Source organism: Hippocampus bargibanti, linkage group LG02 (genome assembly GCF_051943395.1).
Source record: "Hippocampus bargibanti isolate YZ-2025 linkage group LG02, ASM5194339v1, whole genome shotgun sequence".
Lineage (NCBI taxonomy): Eukaryota > Metazoa > Chordata > Actinopteri > Syngnathiformes > Syngnathidae > Hippocampus > Hippocampus bargibanti.
The window spans coordinates 457501-475000 of record NC_142735.1 but is presented as its reverse complement, the minus strand read 5'-3'; the positions used below and the strand labels follow the sequence as shown (position 1 = coordinate 475000).

General features: G+C 38.4%; 2 protein-coding genes across 4 annotated transcripts in view; both read left to right on the top strand.

Annotated features, from left to right (window-relative positions):
- The window catches only part of hbegfa (heparin-binding EGF-like growth factor a), a 12583-nt gene extending 10708 nt beyond the window's left edge, over positions 1-1875 (top strand). For both annotated transcript variants that reach the window (XM_089019448.1, XM_089019440.1), the window contains one exon: positions 1-1875. This exon is cut by the window's left edge and continues 1456 nt beyond it. The gene's annotated coding sequence lies outside the window, so the exon portion shown is untranslated.
- A 2409-nt stretch (positions 1876-4284) lies between these two features.
- The window catches only part of rmnd5b (required for meiotic nuclear division 5 homolog B), an 83920-nt gene continuing 70704 nt past the window's right edge, over positions 4285-17500 (top strand). For both annotated transcript variants that reach the window (XM_089019505.1, XM_089019497.1), the window contains exons 1-2: positions 4285-4584; positions 6918-7038. The gene's annotated coding sequence lies outside the window, so the exon portion shown is untranslated. The remainder of the gene's footprint in view (positions 4585-6917; positions 7039-17500) is intronic.

Genomic DNA, 17500 nt, shown 5'->3' with positions numbered 1-17500 from the left:
TGCAAAAAGCTATCCATTCCATCAAGCCGTCAATGACCATCACAAATGTAAATAAAATGACTTTATTATAAAGTACAGTTTATTTCTTTAGTTCAAATACCATAGCACATTTTTATACATAAAGTAAGGGATATTTTGTGTAGTTTTCAGGCTTATTTAGTTGAAAATTATGTTTTATGGGGACATGAGAACGGATTATTCTTATTTGAATGGTTTCCTATGGGAAATTAAGGTTTGGAATACACACTTTTCGCCTTACATACACTTTCTGGGAACCAATGAAGTTCGTAAGCCAAGGTATCACTGTAGTTCAATCTGGAATTAAAAAAAAACAAAAAAACAGGCAGCGTTTTGTATTTTCCCGCACAAGCGCATGATCATTTTTTTTCTGTACAGTTAACAATGTATTTATACTTTTTAATTTATTTATTTAAGCTAACTGTATTTATGTAGGTTTTAACCTCTTCCAACAGATCAAAATGGTTGTTACAGTTGTTTTTTTTTATTTTATATTCCTTCTTGGTTATTATTTATGATGAAAAAAAAGTACAATGCTATCCGCTCCTGGACACACACAGAAAAACAATGTTACAAAAATGACACATTTTGATTGAATTTTGCCATTCAGAATATGATCAGTAGCACTGTGATTTTTTTTTTACTGATTAGTGTTCTATATATTTTAAAGGACAACCGACGCCTCCCGACAAGTTGTGTCCATAATTTAAAAAATCACTTCAAATGACTTCTACTGAGCGTATTTTACAAAGATTCCACCGCATATAGCGATATTTTACGTTTTAAGACTCACGCTGAATATTCAGGAAGTCTTGTTTTCAAGTTGGTGACGATTCCTGACGTCACGTCAGGAACGCCCCTGACCGAGAAAGCGAAACACAATGCATTTTGGGTACTTTTTTTCGTCTGACAACTTCATGTTGATCCGTGTTGATGGCGATATTAGAAGGAAAACACATAAATAACGCGATGGTGAGTCGTTGTGTGTTGCACCAAGACTACTATTTGATACTAGTTGAAACAAATTCCCAGCAGACAAATCAGCCCATTTCTAACGGAGCTTGGGCACCATTTTGTGTATTTTCTGGGACGCTACATTGCAGTCCAAACCCCTCAAAATGAGATGGAAGGATTTCTTTAATCGATTGCAAACATTTATGCTTTCCTCTTCGGAACTATTTGAATTATATTCATAACTGGATGAGTAACAAGAAAAGATCTTTTTCCCAATCTGAACTCTCTGACGCCATTGTTTTGATTCTCGAGCAAGGCGAGACGTCTTGGCGTGACATCACGAACAAGGGGGCGGGACCTTCTGAAACTCTTGAAGTAGTTTTGAAGTAGTTTTTGGACACTTTAAGTCATTTTTATTGGTGTTTTTCATTTGACTAAAAATATCAGCCTGCGTGTTTTGGGATTTTTCGGTGCTATAAAACGTCTTTTAGGAAACAAAAAATGGTGTCGGTTGTCCTTTAAACTGTCATTTTCACTGAAAACAAACAATTCCAGAGACAATTAATTTGACACATGGGACAGTTTATTGCTGATAAATGTCCTCATTCAAAGTTGTCCATGTCAAAATGTTAAATACCCCAAAAAACACTTTGAGACTTTCAAAATGGATTCCAAGATAACATTTGAAGCCTGGAGCCAAAGCACTGTTGAAAGAATTTTGATGTAAATCTCTCATTTTTGTTCTCATCTTACCATCATTTAAATGAGAAACACTTACAGTAACTAGCAAGCAAAAAAAAAAATGTGAATTCTAGTGTTCGACGCTTTCAAAAACTGAAGTTCTGAAGTGTGTTTTTTTTTTTCATGTGACTTAATTCAATAAATCCAAATTCTTAACTCAAATGTGCTGCATCTTTATTTACTCATGGTTGTAAAAAATAGAAAAACACATTATTTTTCATCAAGAAGAAGACTGTGCTGAGTGGTTGCGCCTTTTCGCTATATCAGCACAGTTTTTGATTGGGAGGACTATCATCACTGGGGCGATTGTGCTTTTTTAACGCCTGTAATGGGCAGCATTTTTACAACCCAGCGGAAAGGACGGTGCTGTTGGACTGGATGGATGCTTGAGGAATGGTCGCGGTTTGGAATTGAAGCGGATTTACGTGGAAACGGGAGACGCAAGACAGTCTGGTCTGCTGTGTGATGGAAAATACAGCACAAGCTCAACAGCGACTTTACCAAAGTTAGAAAGTGATACTTAAAGGACAACCGACGCCGCCGGACAAGTTGCGTCCATAATTTGTAAAATCACTTCAAATGACGTCTACTGAGTGCATTTTATAAAGATTCCACTACATATTTTACGTTTTAAGACTGGCGCTGAATATTCAGGAAGTTGTGTTTTCGAGTTGATGACGTTGCCCGAAGTGACGTCACGGAGGGAACGCCCCTGACCGAGAAAGTGACACACAATGCATTTTGGGTATTTTTTTTTTCGTCAGAAAACACTGTGTTGATTGCGAAATTAGAAGGACTACTACATAAACAATGCGATAACATTATTGCGGTAATGCGGTAACACGCATAATGAAGGTGTAAATTGACACAAATTCCCAGCGGACAAATCAGCCCATTTCCAATGGAGTTTGGGCGCCATCTTGTGCATTTTCTGGGACGCTACATTGGAGTCCAGATGCCTCAAAATGACACAGAAGTACTTATTTAATCGATTGCAAACATTTATGCTTTCCTCTTCAGAACTATTTGAATCATATTCATAACTGGATGAGTAACAACAAAGCATCTTCTCCCAATCTGAAGCCATTGTTTTGATTCTCCAGCAAGGCAAGACGTCTTGGCGTGACGTCACGAGGAAGGTTTTTCTGATAAGAGACCATAACAAAGGTAAATAAAACAACTTTATTATCCAGTGCAGTTTATTTCTTTAATTACAATACAATACCACATTTATTATACATAAAATAAGGTATATTTTGTGTAGTTTTAAGGCTTATTTAGTAGAAAAATATGTTTTATGGGGACCTGGGAACAGATTATTCTCATTTTAATGGTTTCCTATGGGAAATTAATTTTTGGATACACACTTTTCACCTTCCACACTCTGTGTCGGAACCAAATAAGTTTGTAAGCCAAGGTATCACTGTGATACATTCTGACTATGAAAACATGACATTATGTCAATTTTATATTTATCCAGTTGTCCTCATGACATTATTACCGCATGATGGACATAGCGGTAAAGAGAACCCATGTGAGGTCATCCACGAATGCTCTCAATTTTCAATGAGCAGTCGAAAAGTGAAATGCAGAGTTGTCATCATGATCATCATGACAGATCAATGAGACACTTGACAGGTTTTGGAATGCATTCAACAGATGTGCAATATGGTGGACGAAGCAGATGACATTGCCACACTTCGCAGTATTACTCATAAAACCAACCTAACAGATGTGGCGTTCAAAGACACAGCACTAACCAGAACATCTGGGACGTCGGTCGTCGCTGGGGGTTCACAGAAACCGCATACAGTAAACAGTCACAGGATGCAACGGTGCTGTCATGTATTTGTGCCGCACGCGGCTTGAATGAAGTTTGAGGACACCCGCCGTAAGACGCCTCAAAGGGGGAAGCTGAAAGTGAGTCAGCCCTTGAAGTAGCCTCCTACGCGGAAGTTGTTACAGTTTGTGTGTGCGCGCACACACGCGCACGTTAGTGAGGGTTAACCGAAGTTTCCTTTATGTCAAAACCCGCAGCACTTCCTTCGAAAAATTGGATGTATATATGCGGTTTAATTTCCTTACTCATAAAGCCGTGTGTCTAATTAAACATAAAATGGTGCTCCCGCAAATTAACACGATATGACAGTGATATGCGTCAAACTCCAAAATAAATTTCCATGTTGTGTTTGTCTTCAAAATAAAAAAAATATCCTTCATTAATGGACTTTTTTTTCTTCCTCTTGAAGCAAAAAAGCGTTAGTATTTGTCACAGGTACCACGAATGGAAATTAATATGAATTTTGAAAATTGCACATACACGCGATGATTGCATCTAGCTCGCAAATACGTATTCTTCCTTTTTTGCTGTTCATTTCCTGTTTGGGCTGCACATGGGCGAAGGAGCAATGATGATTGGATGCTACTGACCTAAGGTGGCCGTTGATGTTAAAAGATCAATTTTGATTTGATGATACTGACCCAAGGTTGCCGTTCGTGTCGAAACAGGTAAACGCCCCCTTTTGAATAAACCCGACGATTTTAAAAACAAGATGCCAAGATTGAATGGGCCGAATGGTTCTGCCGTGATTCTAATTTAATCTCATCTCATTTTCCGTACCGCTTATTCCTCATTAGGGTGTGATTCTAATTTATAATGAAAAAAAAAATATCATCGATGAAACAGTCGAACGTCAGTGGCACTTTGACAAGCCCCAATGCTAACGTTAGCATCAGTCGATTCTGCAAGGGACTAATGAGTAGTGTGCAGGCTAACTAGCAATAGTAACCTTGCATATGGACCCTGCAAGTTGACTTTCATTCCGCTGTATTTTACCAATCACGAGGAACGGAAAACCATTCATATTAATGGTGAGTATTATCACAAAGTTAGTATCAGAATCAGAAAACCTTTATTCGTCCCACAATGGTGAAATTTGCAGTCCACAGCAGCAATTTGAAAGGGGTAAAATGCTCTCAATCTGTCAGGGTTGATTGCGTTGGCCTCATTTCAGGATGGTGGGGGGGGTAAAATGATAGAAAACAAGATATTCTAAGCATAACAAAATAAAAATGTCAACTGTATATTGTGCAAATGTAAATGTACAAAACCGTTTCATTAAAAAATGTGTGTTGGTGTGCGCGCGCGTCCGCGTGTGGCTCTCACAGAAAAAAAAAACCATTTCTAAATATTTTACTTTTACGGCTCTCTTAGTCAAAAAGGTTCCCGGCGCCTGCATATATGCATGCATGTGCGACAGGGTGCTAGTCACTTAACAGTAGACAAGTTATAAAATCCCATCCCCTCAATGTCAAGTAGCAAAGACACAAAAATAGTGCCATGTCGTCATGCTCACATAACTGCTATTCCCGGGATGATGGGCACCAGGAGGAGGAATGTTGACAGAAGAACGATCCCTGTACTCTGTTTCTTAAACACGGCGGGTATGTAGCGTTGACTGATTATATTTACAAGAGACATTAGAAGTTTTCAAGCATGAAATTGAATGCTCCCCAAGCCCAAATATTCATCTTAACAAAACACTTGTATGGCAGGAAAGACTGTTGATGACACTTTAACCTTTGAAAAGAAAAAATTATATGACATTTTATTATTTACGAAGAGGAGAAATGTATAATAATAATAATAATAATAATACATTTCATTTATCACTGTAATGTGAATATCTGCATATCTGCATCCGTTTGGCATTGTAAAAGAGATAGTGGGCATATTTCGTTGCATCGTTGTTTTGGCTCAACCTTAATAATAATAATAATAATAATAATAATAATAATAATAATAATGATAACGCTCATGCTAACGCTAAACATAACCATAACCATAATAACCATAATAATAATAATAATAATAATAATAATAATAATAATAATAGTAGTAGTAGTAGTAGTAGTAGTAGTAATAATAATAATAATAATAATAACAATAGTAACAACAACAATAATAATAATAATAATAATAATAATAATGATAACGCTCATGCTAACGCTAAACATAACCATAACCATAATAACCATAATAATAATAATAATAATAATAATAATAATAGTAGTAGTAGTAGTAGTAGTAGTAGTAGTAGTAGTAGTAGTAGTAGTAGTAGTAATAATAATAATAATAATAATAACAATAGTAACAACAACAATAATAATAATAATAATAATAATAATAATAATGATAACGCTCATGCTAACGCTAAACATAACCATAACCATAATAACCATAATAATAATAATAATAATAATAATAATAATAATAATAGTAGTAGTAGTAGTAGTAGTAGTAGTAGTAGTAGTAATAATAATAATAATAATAATAATAACAATAGTAACAACAATAATAATAATAATAATAATAATAATAATAATAATACATTTCATTTATCACTGAAATGTAAATATCTCCATATCTGCATCCGTTTGGCATTGTAAGAGATAGTGGGCATATTTCGTTGCATCGTTGTTTTGGCTCAACCATAATAATAGTAATAATAATAATGATAACGCTCACGCTAACGCTAAACATAACCATAACCATAATAACCATAATAATAATAATAGTAGTAGTAGTAGTAGTAGTAGTAATAATAATAATAATAATAATAATAATAATAATAATAATAATACTAATAATGATAATAATAATAATAATAATAATAATAATAACAATAGTAACAACAATAATAATAATAATATAATAATACATTTCATTTATCACTGAAATGTAAATATCTCCTGTCCCGGCTGAGAAGCAACAATGGGTGCTTTCCATGGAAGTGCGTACGCAGACAGTTGGAAATGCAATCAGTTTATTCATGCATTTCATCTGCAAGGATCATGATGCGATGCCCTTCAATTTTGACTTAGCTATATTTTACGTTTTAAGACTGGCGCTGAATATTCAGGAAGTCTTGTTTTCGAGTTGATGACGATGCCCTAAGTGACGTCACGGAGGGAACGCCCCTGACCGAGAAAGCCGATTTTACGAAGTGATTTTACAAATTATGCACACAACTCGTGCGGAGGCGTCAGTTGTCCTTTATTTCATTTTTATTGCTGTTTTGCATTTGACTAAAAATATCAACCTGCGTGTTTTGGCTATTTTAGATGCGATTTCTGATGAAATGGTGTCGGTTGTCCTTTAATGGTGTGTGTGTGTTTTTTTTTTTTTTTTTTTCCACTCGCAGCTGCTGATGTGGAAGTGAAGCTACTGATAAATGAGGTGATGACAACATGGCCGCCGTGTTGGCATGACAAAAAAAAAAGGATGAGAGTGAGCAGTGAAGCTGCAGAAGAATGAAGGAAGAGGTATTCCTGTCACTTCCTGTCCACTACCTGCTTTGGTCTTTATTACTGTGCTACATATATCCCAAACATCCCCCGCTACTCCATTTCCTCTTCCTGTCTCCTTTTACTTCCTCTTCCTGTATACTTGGCCCTCCACGGATACATGAATGAAGTCATGAAAGCACGTGCCTAATTTTCTTTTTGAGGATATTTAGAGACTGACCAACATCCTCCAAGTGTTATATGGAAAAACATAGCTCAGTAAGGCACACCTGCACTCACTCGGGGTATACCCCGCCCATCGAAGTGGATAAGAAAATGAATGAATGAATGGATGGATTTTAACTCATTCATTCACGAATGTGCTGGGGAATTGAAAATATGACGTAGAGAAGCCATTCCCAAATTTGTCCGGGTTTTGTTTTTGTCTTGCTAGGGTGCCGATAAAGCGCTGGTCAGACCTCTGGCAATGTTTTTTTTCCTTCCACAAGGGGGCAGCATTTCCCTTTTGTCCATATTTGCGCTTAGTTCCAGCTTTAGCTGTTGTTAAAGCGCTATATAAACCAATATGGATGTATTGCATTGTATTTTGAACACACCCTCATTTCAAACTCATATAACTCCAGATCAATATAATTTAGGAATTAACTTCTTTTGTGATGAAAGAAAATAGTTTTCTCACGCTGCATTGAATGTTTATGTAGTCCTAAAACACAGTTATCTGCAGCTGGCTAACTATTAGCTATCTGTTAGCTAGCTGGATAGCTTTCTATCTGGCTGGCTGGGTAGCTACCTAGATAGCTATCTATTAGCTATCTAGCTGGGTAGCTTGCTATCTGTTAGCTAGATAGCTCAGTAGCTAGCTATTAGCTACCTAGCTAGCTGGCTAGCTATCCAGCTAACTATCTTCAAGATGGCGCCACGAGAGTGACTGCCTTTCCAGCAGCTCCCGTATTTTGTTTTTCTACTTCTTTCTCTCCTTTCCTCTTTCTTGAAAGTATTTTTTTCTTTCTATCTAGCTGCTAGCTATCTAACTTGCTATCTAACTTGCTTTCTATTTGCTATCTATATGCTGGCTATCTAGCTGGCTATCTATTATCTTTATAGCTATCTGGCTGTCTAGCTAACTATCTAGCTAGCTCTATATTAGCTATAGAGCTAGTTATCTGGCTAGCTGTTGTCTATCTATTAGCTAGCTAGCCAGCTAGCTTTCTATCTGTTTGAGTTACTTCCGGGTTGAGTGAACGCTGGCGCGTGTGGCTGCCGCTGCTCACCCACAGAAAAAAACTTATCCCGTGACTGTAAAGTGCCCTTGAGAGTTTTGAAATGCGCTTAGAAATTAAATTTATTATAATAATAATAATAATAATAATAACAATAATAATAATAATAATAATAATAATAATAATAATAATAATAATTATTATTATTATTATTATTATATAAAGCACTAGCCTGGTTTATTATGATACACCTTAACTTATCACGTGACTGTAAAGTGCCACTTGAGCGTTTTGAAAGGTGCTTAGAAATTAAAAGTATTATTATTATTATTATTATTATTATTATTATTATTATTATTATTATTATATAAAGCACTAGTCATGTTTATTGGATTGGATTGGATTGGATATGCCTTTATTAGTCTCACAGTGGAGAAATTTGTAAATTTATTATGATACACCTTAACTTATCACGTGACTGACTGTAAAGTGCCCTTGAGAGTTTTGAAAGGCGCTTATAAATGAAATGTATTATTATTATTATTATTATTATGATGATGATTATTATTATATAAAGCACTAGACTGGTTTATTATGATACACTTCTTATGTCATGTCCAACAAATCCATTTTCTATCATGATCAGCTATCAGAGTCATTTCGAGTCATCTTCATCTCTGCTGAGTCCACCGTAACTCATCAAACGCGAATAACCGTGTCAGTGTTTTTGTGTTGACGGTGAAAGCCATTCAGCTCGCTTGGGCCTGTGATGTCAGCGAGGGGTCCTGACTGCGCAAGGGATGCCAGCAGATTCCCCACGGCTGATGTCACCCCGCTGGACACACTCTTGTTATGTATCACACTATTACATTCGCACTGAGCTCTATTTAGACCCACAGGAGGCATCATGACGGTGGCATCGCGTTACAGACGCTCGCTAATTTAAGAAGCATCGAGTTACGACGTTACGGTACATACGAGCATTTTTTTTTTTTTGCGGGTACTGCATGTCGAAAAATGTTCGGATAGAGATGTTGTAAGTTCGATTTGTTGTTAAGTTCTGCAGGCCTCTGCCAAGCTATTTATAGAGAGTACAGTCAAACCTCGGTTTTCGAACGTCTCGGTTCTCATCCCATTCGGTTTTCACCCAAAAATGTCATATTTTTTATGCACCGGTATACAACCGAAATTTGGTTCTCAACCAAACTGAGTGCATCTGAATGGATCACTCGACTACCCTCCGCTTCCTTATACGTCACTTCCTCATATGTCACGTCTTCCTCATTGTGACCGACGCATTAATAGTGTTGTCGTTTTATTTTTGCGAAAATGCAGACACATTTGGTTCAGATCTCCTGAATAGTATGATTTTAAAGCAAGCAGAGGATGCTTTGAAAAGTTAGTGTGCCCTGTGTTTGCCCAAAGACAGCTGGGATAGGTGCCAACATGCCAGAAAGAAAATTGGTGAAAATAAAAGTTTGTTTTTACAGAATTTTACACATGACCTGCTCTATTATCACGTTTTTATCCGGTTTACGCGATGGAATAGTTAAAAAGTTGTTTTCTAGACTTTGAACGGATTAAGATTTTTTACATTGATTTTAATGGAAAGTGCTGTTTCGGTTTTTTTAACAAATCGGTTTTCAAACAGGTTTCTGAAACAGATTATGGTCGAAAACCGAGCTATCACTGTATATGCAAAATTAAGTGATACATTAGTAAAACATAGTTTTATTGATTAGAATACCACACCCCTGGAACGTTTTGAGCCCCAACAGCTGTAAGCAATAAAATATTGTCTCTTCCATAAACTGATACATTTGTATCCTAGCTAATGAACTCTTCCTGTGAAGAAATTAAACGTACACCTTCTTTATGCGTGTTACCGCAATTGGCTGCCACACAACGATTCACCATCGCATTATTTATGTAGTTTTCCTTCTAATTTTGCGAGCAACACGGTGTTTTCAGATGAAACAAAGTATTCAAAATGCATTGTGTGTCGCCTTCTCGGTCAGGGGCGTTCCCTCCGTGACGTCACTCCGTTATTGGCATCAACTCGAAAATAAGACTTCCTGAATATTCAGCGCCAGTCTTAAAACGTAAAATATAGCTTTATGCGGTGGAATCTTTTCAGTAGAAGTCATTTGAAGTGATTTTACAAATCATGGACGCAATTTATCCGGAGGTGTCGGTTGTCCTTTAAACATACATTCCATTCAAAATCTAGCACTGAAGCAACTTATGAACAAATTCACCTTACGAACGACCACTCGGAACGTATCTCATTTGTAAGGTGGGGAGCGTCTGTACTTTCTGGGCACGACCAAGTTCAGTAAGAGAGCACCATCGCACAAATTACACAATACAGTGAGACCTCAACTTACAACCACCTCAACTTACAAACTTTTTGTCTTACAAACGTCAAATTTATGAAAATTAAACCTTATAATAAGCACTATTTTCATAATACACAACCACCACGGCTGGCGGAGTGATCTTTGGCGGAAGCACCCGACAGAACAGCACCAGAGGTTAAGTTACTAACAGTCCTTATGGAAGGTGACTCTCCTTCCATAAGCCATCCATTCCAAATAAAACATTATTTGACAGCACAGTTTATTTCTTTAATTACATTTGTCATGTAATGCGCCTCTCTTTCCAAACAGCAATTCCCTTTGACCTTCGACCTCCAACGCCATTCCATCAAGCCATAAATGACCATCACAAATGTAAATAAAGTGACTTTATGGTATGTATTTCTTTCATTACAATACAATAGCACATTTATTATACATAGAATAAGGTATGTTGTGTGTAATTTTAAGGCTTATTTAGTTGAAAAGTATATTTTATGGAAACCCGGGAACAGATTATTCCCATTTTAATGGATTCCCATGGGATTTTTTTTTAGATACACACTTTTCGCCTTACGCACTCTGTCTGGGAACCAATTCAGTTTGTAAGTTGAGGTCTCACTGTACTCACACACCAAAACATCGGCACACACACACAAAGGCACAGAAAAACAGCCAGGAAGGAAGAATGACTGTGTATTTGACTCATCTGTTTTCTCTGCCTTTTTACAGTAGACCCCTGACCCCCCTCGGTTCTATAAAATGCTAAACTCCTCCCACATCCGCCCAGTGTTTGTTTGCAAAAGCCCACAGCCGATCGGTGGTTTTAAGAGGATCAAGTGTACGCGTGCTGTGCTGGTCAGTTGAGGTGGCGGCCGCAGCCGATTACAAAAGAGGCGGATGGATGTCACAGAGGGCAGTAGGCTCTGCTTCCCAAACGAGTGGGCCGCAGACATTCTTTTTCAATCTCTTTCCTCTGCGGTTGACTGCTCTGCATACCGTAGAGAGAGGGAAAAAAACACTTCACCCAACCCCACGTTGCTAAATATTTTATAACCATGATTTTTTTCCAGTTCTACCCTCAAAGAGGTGTTGGGAAAGACTGGAGTAATTTCACTCTTTTATTCCCGGCCATCCATTATCCGAACCTCATATCCTCACAGAGGTTGCGGGCCTATCCCAGCTATCTTCGGGCAGTAGGCGGGGGTACACTGTGAACTTGTTGCCAACCAATTGCAGCAAACACAGGGTGTCAGAGATGTTCGATCGGACACTGTGGACAAGACTTGAACCCAGAAAGAATTTCTTTTACTGCCGGCAGGAGACGTAGCCATTCATGACAGATGTCTGAATTCTGCAGCTCTCTACCATGCTATTTATTGAGAGTATATGCAAATTTAAAGGACAACCAACGTCTCCGGGCAGGTTGTGTCCATAATTTGTAAAATGGGTTCAAATTACTTCTGCTGAGCGTATTTTAATAAGATTCCACCGCATATAGCTCTATTTTACGTTTTAAGACTCGCTCTGAATATTCAGGAAGTCTTGTTTTTGAGTTGGTGACGAATCCGTACGTGACGTCACTAAAGGACCGCCCCCTGACCGAAAAAAGACACATTGTAGCAGTCCTTCCATCACGTCAATGTATTTTGCTGTACATGTTTGGTCTGGGGACCTCGTGTTGCACCCAAAAGTCGCCAGAAGAGGGCATCCAAGCTCCATATAAGGAATTTATCAGTCTGTGGAAGCGGAGGTGGCCACTGGAGGTCGCCATTTTGTGCCTATTTTTTTTGGGTGAGAGATTTTCCTTCAATGTTGCCTCAAAATGGCACATATAATTCTTTAATCGATTGCAAAAATGTATGTCGGAAATCATTTTTTTCAACCGCTCATTTCATTATCATGAAGTTAAGTACAAAAATGATTCCAATTTGAAGATATTGAAGAATAAAAAAAATCTAATCTAATCCCAATGATGACAGTGGCATTCCTCTCAAATCAAAAACAGTGCTGGCATATTCGTACTGCCGAAAAAGCGCAACCGTTCAGCACAGTCTTCTCCTTGATGAATGTCGTGGCCAAAAATCCGTTCCACACGACGCACAACAACTCAAAGTGACAAACAAAAACACAAAAACAACACAAATTAATCACTTGAAAAAACTCTAAAAATAGCCTGAAGCATCTCTCTGTTTTCAAAATTAAAATCTGGCTTTTGCGCACAGACGTTTGCCCATCGCTCAACGAGATGAACCCTCCGTGCATTATCCAGCGACTCTCACTTAATCATGCATAGCTTGAATGCTGCTAGCCCATTAAAAGACCGTTAGCAGTGATATTTCCCTGTCGTTGGGGAACCAAATAGTATTTTTCCAGAGAAAGTTGAACATGTCTGCACGATGGGTGGTCTGAGGTAAAGATTCCGGGGATCACCAATCATCATGATTCATGACCTAAGAGCAAAATGTTGGACTCAATGGCTGACTTCTTAACCATAAGGCCTTCAATATTTATCGACCATGACCATTACGTCCACATCCTGCCGTTGTAAGTATGCAGGATCTTCAAGACCAGGAACATGTAAAGCCCATGAAGAGTTGACCTTACGTCTGTGTAAGCTCTCAGTCGTACAGGAGTGGTCCATCGATGAAAAGGTTTCTTCAGCCGTCATCTGTACAAATTTGAAGGTGTCGGATGTTTCGCTCCTCATCCGAAAAGCTTCGTCAGCGAACTTACATTTTGCTAGTAGCTCTGTCCCTATATATATATATTCCTAATGTCCATATGTGGCGTGCCAGACCTCTGCTTTGATAGGTCCCTGCTCTAAGGTTGGGGTGAGCAAAGGACTACTCCCTGCGGCTACACTGATTACTTCTATTGTCCTGACTGATTATGTTCTATGACTGGCACTGATTGCCCCATTCGCCATGGTATCACCTCTTCAGCATGACTACGCCTATGTGGTAACGATTTAAGAAGTCTTTTGTCAGCATGATCCAAATTGAACCTCATACCACCATGGCGATTCAGTGAAGGGTTTTGCTGTTTGATAAAAATAGCTTCTTTTGCTCCCCTTTCAAATCATCTACACTGATACCTCGGTTTATGAACTCCTTGGCTTACGAACTTTGGTTAAAGCCGCATGATTGGTCAAGAAAACAGCAGTGAGGGGAGGTGGTTTCAACATTAAAGAGACAGGCAGACGACAGAGTGAGAAAATGGACAGAAAAAAGTGAAATTTGGTCTCGTTTCAACTTTGATAGTTCAAAGGCAGAGTGTAGACTGCAAGGGTAAAATTCCCATCAATCAGGCTCCACAAACAACCCGCACAAGCCATCTGTACACTTAATGCAAAAAGCTATCAACCCTGCTAAACAGAACACAATTGATGAGGAACTGGATAGAATTATCGCATAGAAAGCACCTACAAGGGGTCATTCCTCAAGATGATGAAAGACGAAGGCTACGTTCCTCATCAAGTGTTTCATGCTGAGGAAAGCGGCCACTCCATTCCACCAAGCCATCAACAACCATCACAAAAGTAAATGAAATGACTTTATTATATAGTACAGTTTATTTCTTTAATTATAATACAATAGCATATTTATTATACATAAAATAAGGTATTTTTGTGTAGTTTTAAGAAAATTAGAAAGTAGAAAATAATATTTTATGGGCACCTGGGAACGGATTATTCTCATTTTAATGGTTTCCTATGGGAAATTAATTTTTGGGATACACACTTTTCGCCTTACACACTCTGTCTGGGAACCAATTAAATTCGTAAGCCAAGGTCTCACTGTATTTTCTTTCGCTAAAAATTTAACCTAAGTGTCATCAAATGAGTGGTTGCTAGCTTTTAGGTGCATACGTACTGCAGATTGAGGCCCACAACATCGCAGGGATAATGCAAAAATTTCGCAACATTTTCGTTCGCTTCTCGGATGAGGAGCGAAACGTCTGGCACCTTCAAAGATGACGGCTGAAGAAACCTTCTCATCGACAGATAACCTTTGTTCTTTTTGAAGTCATCTCTACTCATTTCCATCGCTGTCAACAAATTTGTAATAAATGACATCACGTGAGGCTGTCCATAGCGTTCGGTGACCTCAGCGCCACTTCCCTCTTTTCACTTCTCCAGCTCTGCGTCTTCCTGTAGTGAGAGTTGGTATGCCGAGGGAGAGCTGAGCTGGTCAGGGGGGGGGGGAGGGATTTTTTTTTTTTTCGACCACCCCTCCCCTCGAGATGAGATCATAGATGAGAGCTTCTCAGAGCGAGAGGCAAAGGCTCGTGGCAGCTTAGACGCGCCCCTGGATTCGCTTCTGCTGCCTCAGACACGCAAATACGCACTTGTCATAGGTGACATTGAGTATTCATCTCAGCCCATTACGCCACTATGGAAAGCTTCTTGAGCATTTAGTCGATCTCTTGGATATCAAGTTTAAAGGACAACCGATAACTCCGGACAAGTTGTGTCCAAAATCACTTCAAATGACTTCTACTGAGCGTATTTTACAAAGATTCCACCGCATGTAGCTAGATTTTACCTTTTAAGACTCGCGCTGAGTATTCAGGAAGTCTTGTTTTTGAGTTGATGACGATGCCTGACACGACGTCACAGAGGGAACGCCCCTAACCGTGAGACCTCAACTTACAAACACCTTATCTTACAAACTTTTCGTCTTATAAACGTCAAATTTATGAAAATTAAACCTTATAATAAGCACTATTTTCATAATACACACCCACCACAGCTGGCGGAGTGATCTTCGGCGGAAGCACACGGCCGAACAGCACCAGAGGTTAAGTTATCAACAGTCCTTATGGAAGGTGACTCTCCTTCCATAAGCCATCAACGACCAACAAAACGGTTAATAAAACTTTATTTTACAGCAGTTTTTCTAGTTTATTTAATTACAGTCCTCATGGAATGCGCCTCTCTTTCCAAACATCAATTCCCTTTGACCTTCGACCTCCAACGCCATTCCATCAAGCCATAAATGACCATCACAAATGTAAATAAAGTGACTTTATGATATGTATTTCTTTCATTACAATACAATAGCAAATGTATTATACATAGAATAAGGTATGTTGTGTGTAGTTTTAAGGCTTTTTTAGTTGAAAAGTATATTTTATGGAAACCCGGGAACGGATTATTCCCATTTTAATGGTTTCCTATGGGAAATTTATTTTTGAGATACACACTTTTCGCCTTACACACTCTGTCTGGGAACCAATTAAGTTCGTAAGTTGAGGTCTCACTGTATTTGATACTAGTTGACTTTAATTCCCAGCAGACAAATCAGCCCATTTCCAACGGAGCTTGGGCGCCATCTTGTGCATTTTCTGGGCGCTAAATTGGAGTCCAGACGGCTCGAATTGATACGATAGAACTTCTTTAATCGATTGCATCTCGTGTATTTTGTTTTTCTACTTTCATTCCTTTCATGACTTTGCTGCTGTGAAATGTAAATTTCTCCACTGTGAGACTAATAAAGGCAAATCCAATCCAAACATGTATGCTTTCCTCTTCAGAACTATTTGAATCATATTCATAACTGGATGAGTAACAAGAAAGCATCTTCTCCGAATCTGATCTCTCTGAAGCCATTGTTTTGATTCTGGAGCAAGGCAGTTTGTGAAAGAGTATCCTGGTGTGGCGTGACGAACAAGGGGGCGGGACTTTCGGAGTCTCACCAGTTGCGAGCTCATTTTGTGGCAGTTTTGGGACACTTGAAGTCATTTTTATTGGTGTTTTGCATTTGACTAAAAATATCAGCCTGCGTGTTTTGGGTATTTTAGATGCTATAAAACGTTTTTCTAATGTCAGTTAGGAAACAAGAAATGGCGTTGGTTCTCCTTTAAGACATTTTACACACTTGTAGCACAACTTTGGCACACTTCCATGTTGCATATGAATGAAAAGTACGCATTAGATACTGGCCACAAATTAACATTGAATTGTAATCCTATGATAACTTCTTTGCGAGTCATTTTCCCCCCCAACGTGGCACACTTTGTCTTCATCAACACAACATGCAGTCTGCATCTAAGCACAAAGCAGTCAAGTCAAGCCCCAGAGAGACACTTTAGTCAACACAGCCAAGTGAAAATCCCACTACCCCCCCCCCCCATTACCAACTGAGAGATGGAAACGATTAGCAGCACTCTACAATTAGCATAGTAGTCAACACTCGCAGTTTAATTCCATCAAAATATTCTTTCATCTTTGAGGAGTGATATCAGATTCTCGGTTCCGGTATTGTGGAGTCCCCGCTGAGCGGCAACTGTCGAGACGGCAGGATGATTGTGATTACTCAGCCTCTTTTCCTTCCCCCCGACGCATGAGTCAGAGAGACCGACGCGATGTGGCTTTGTGCCTCGGTGTGAAAAAATATCTCTCCTTCGTGGATTTCAGGAATGCGACATGGCATGGAGGCATTGTCCCGATGAATGTTGTTTTTAATGACAGCTCTGATCTTGTCACTGTGAATTGGATCATTGGAATCCATCTTGTACGCGCAACCTATAGACGGTGCCGTCATAGAGCGCGGTAGTTGCTGTGTAAATCAACAGATACTGTACGGTACAGTACACCAAGTCTGATGGTGCCGAATTCCATCCATTGTTTTGTTCGCTTCTCTTCAATCACGGTTTTATTTATTTATGTTTTTATGTTTATTCATTTATTTATTTATTTATTTACCAAAAATTATTTATTTATGGCTGACAATTTATTTATGTATTTATTTGTTTATTTATGTATTTATTGTAAAGTGTCCTTGAGAGTTTTGAAAGGCGCTTATAAATGAAACGTACTATTATCATCATCATCTTATTTATTTATTTATTCATTTATGTGTTTTTAATTTATTTACTCACCAAAACAATGCATTGCAT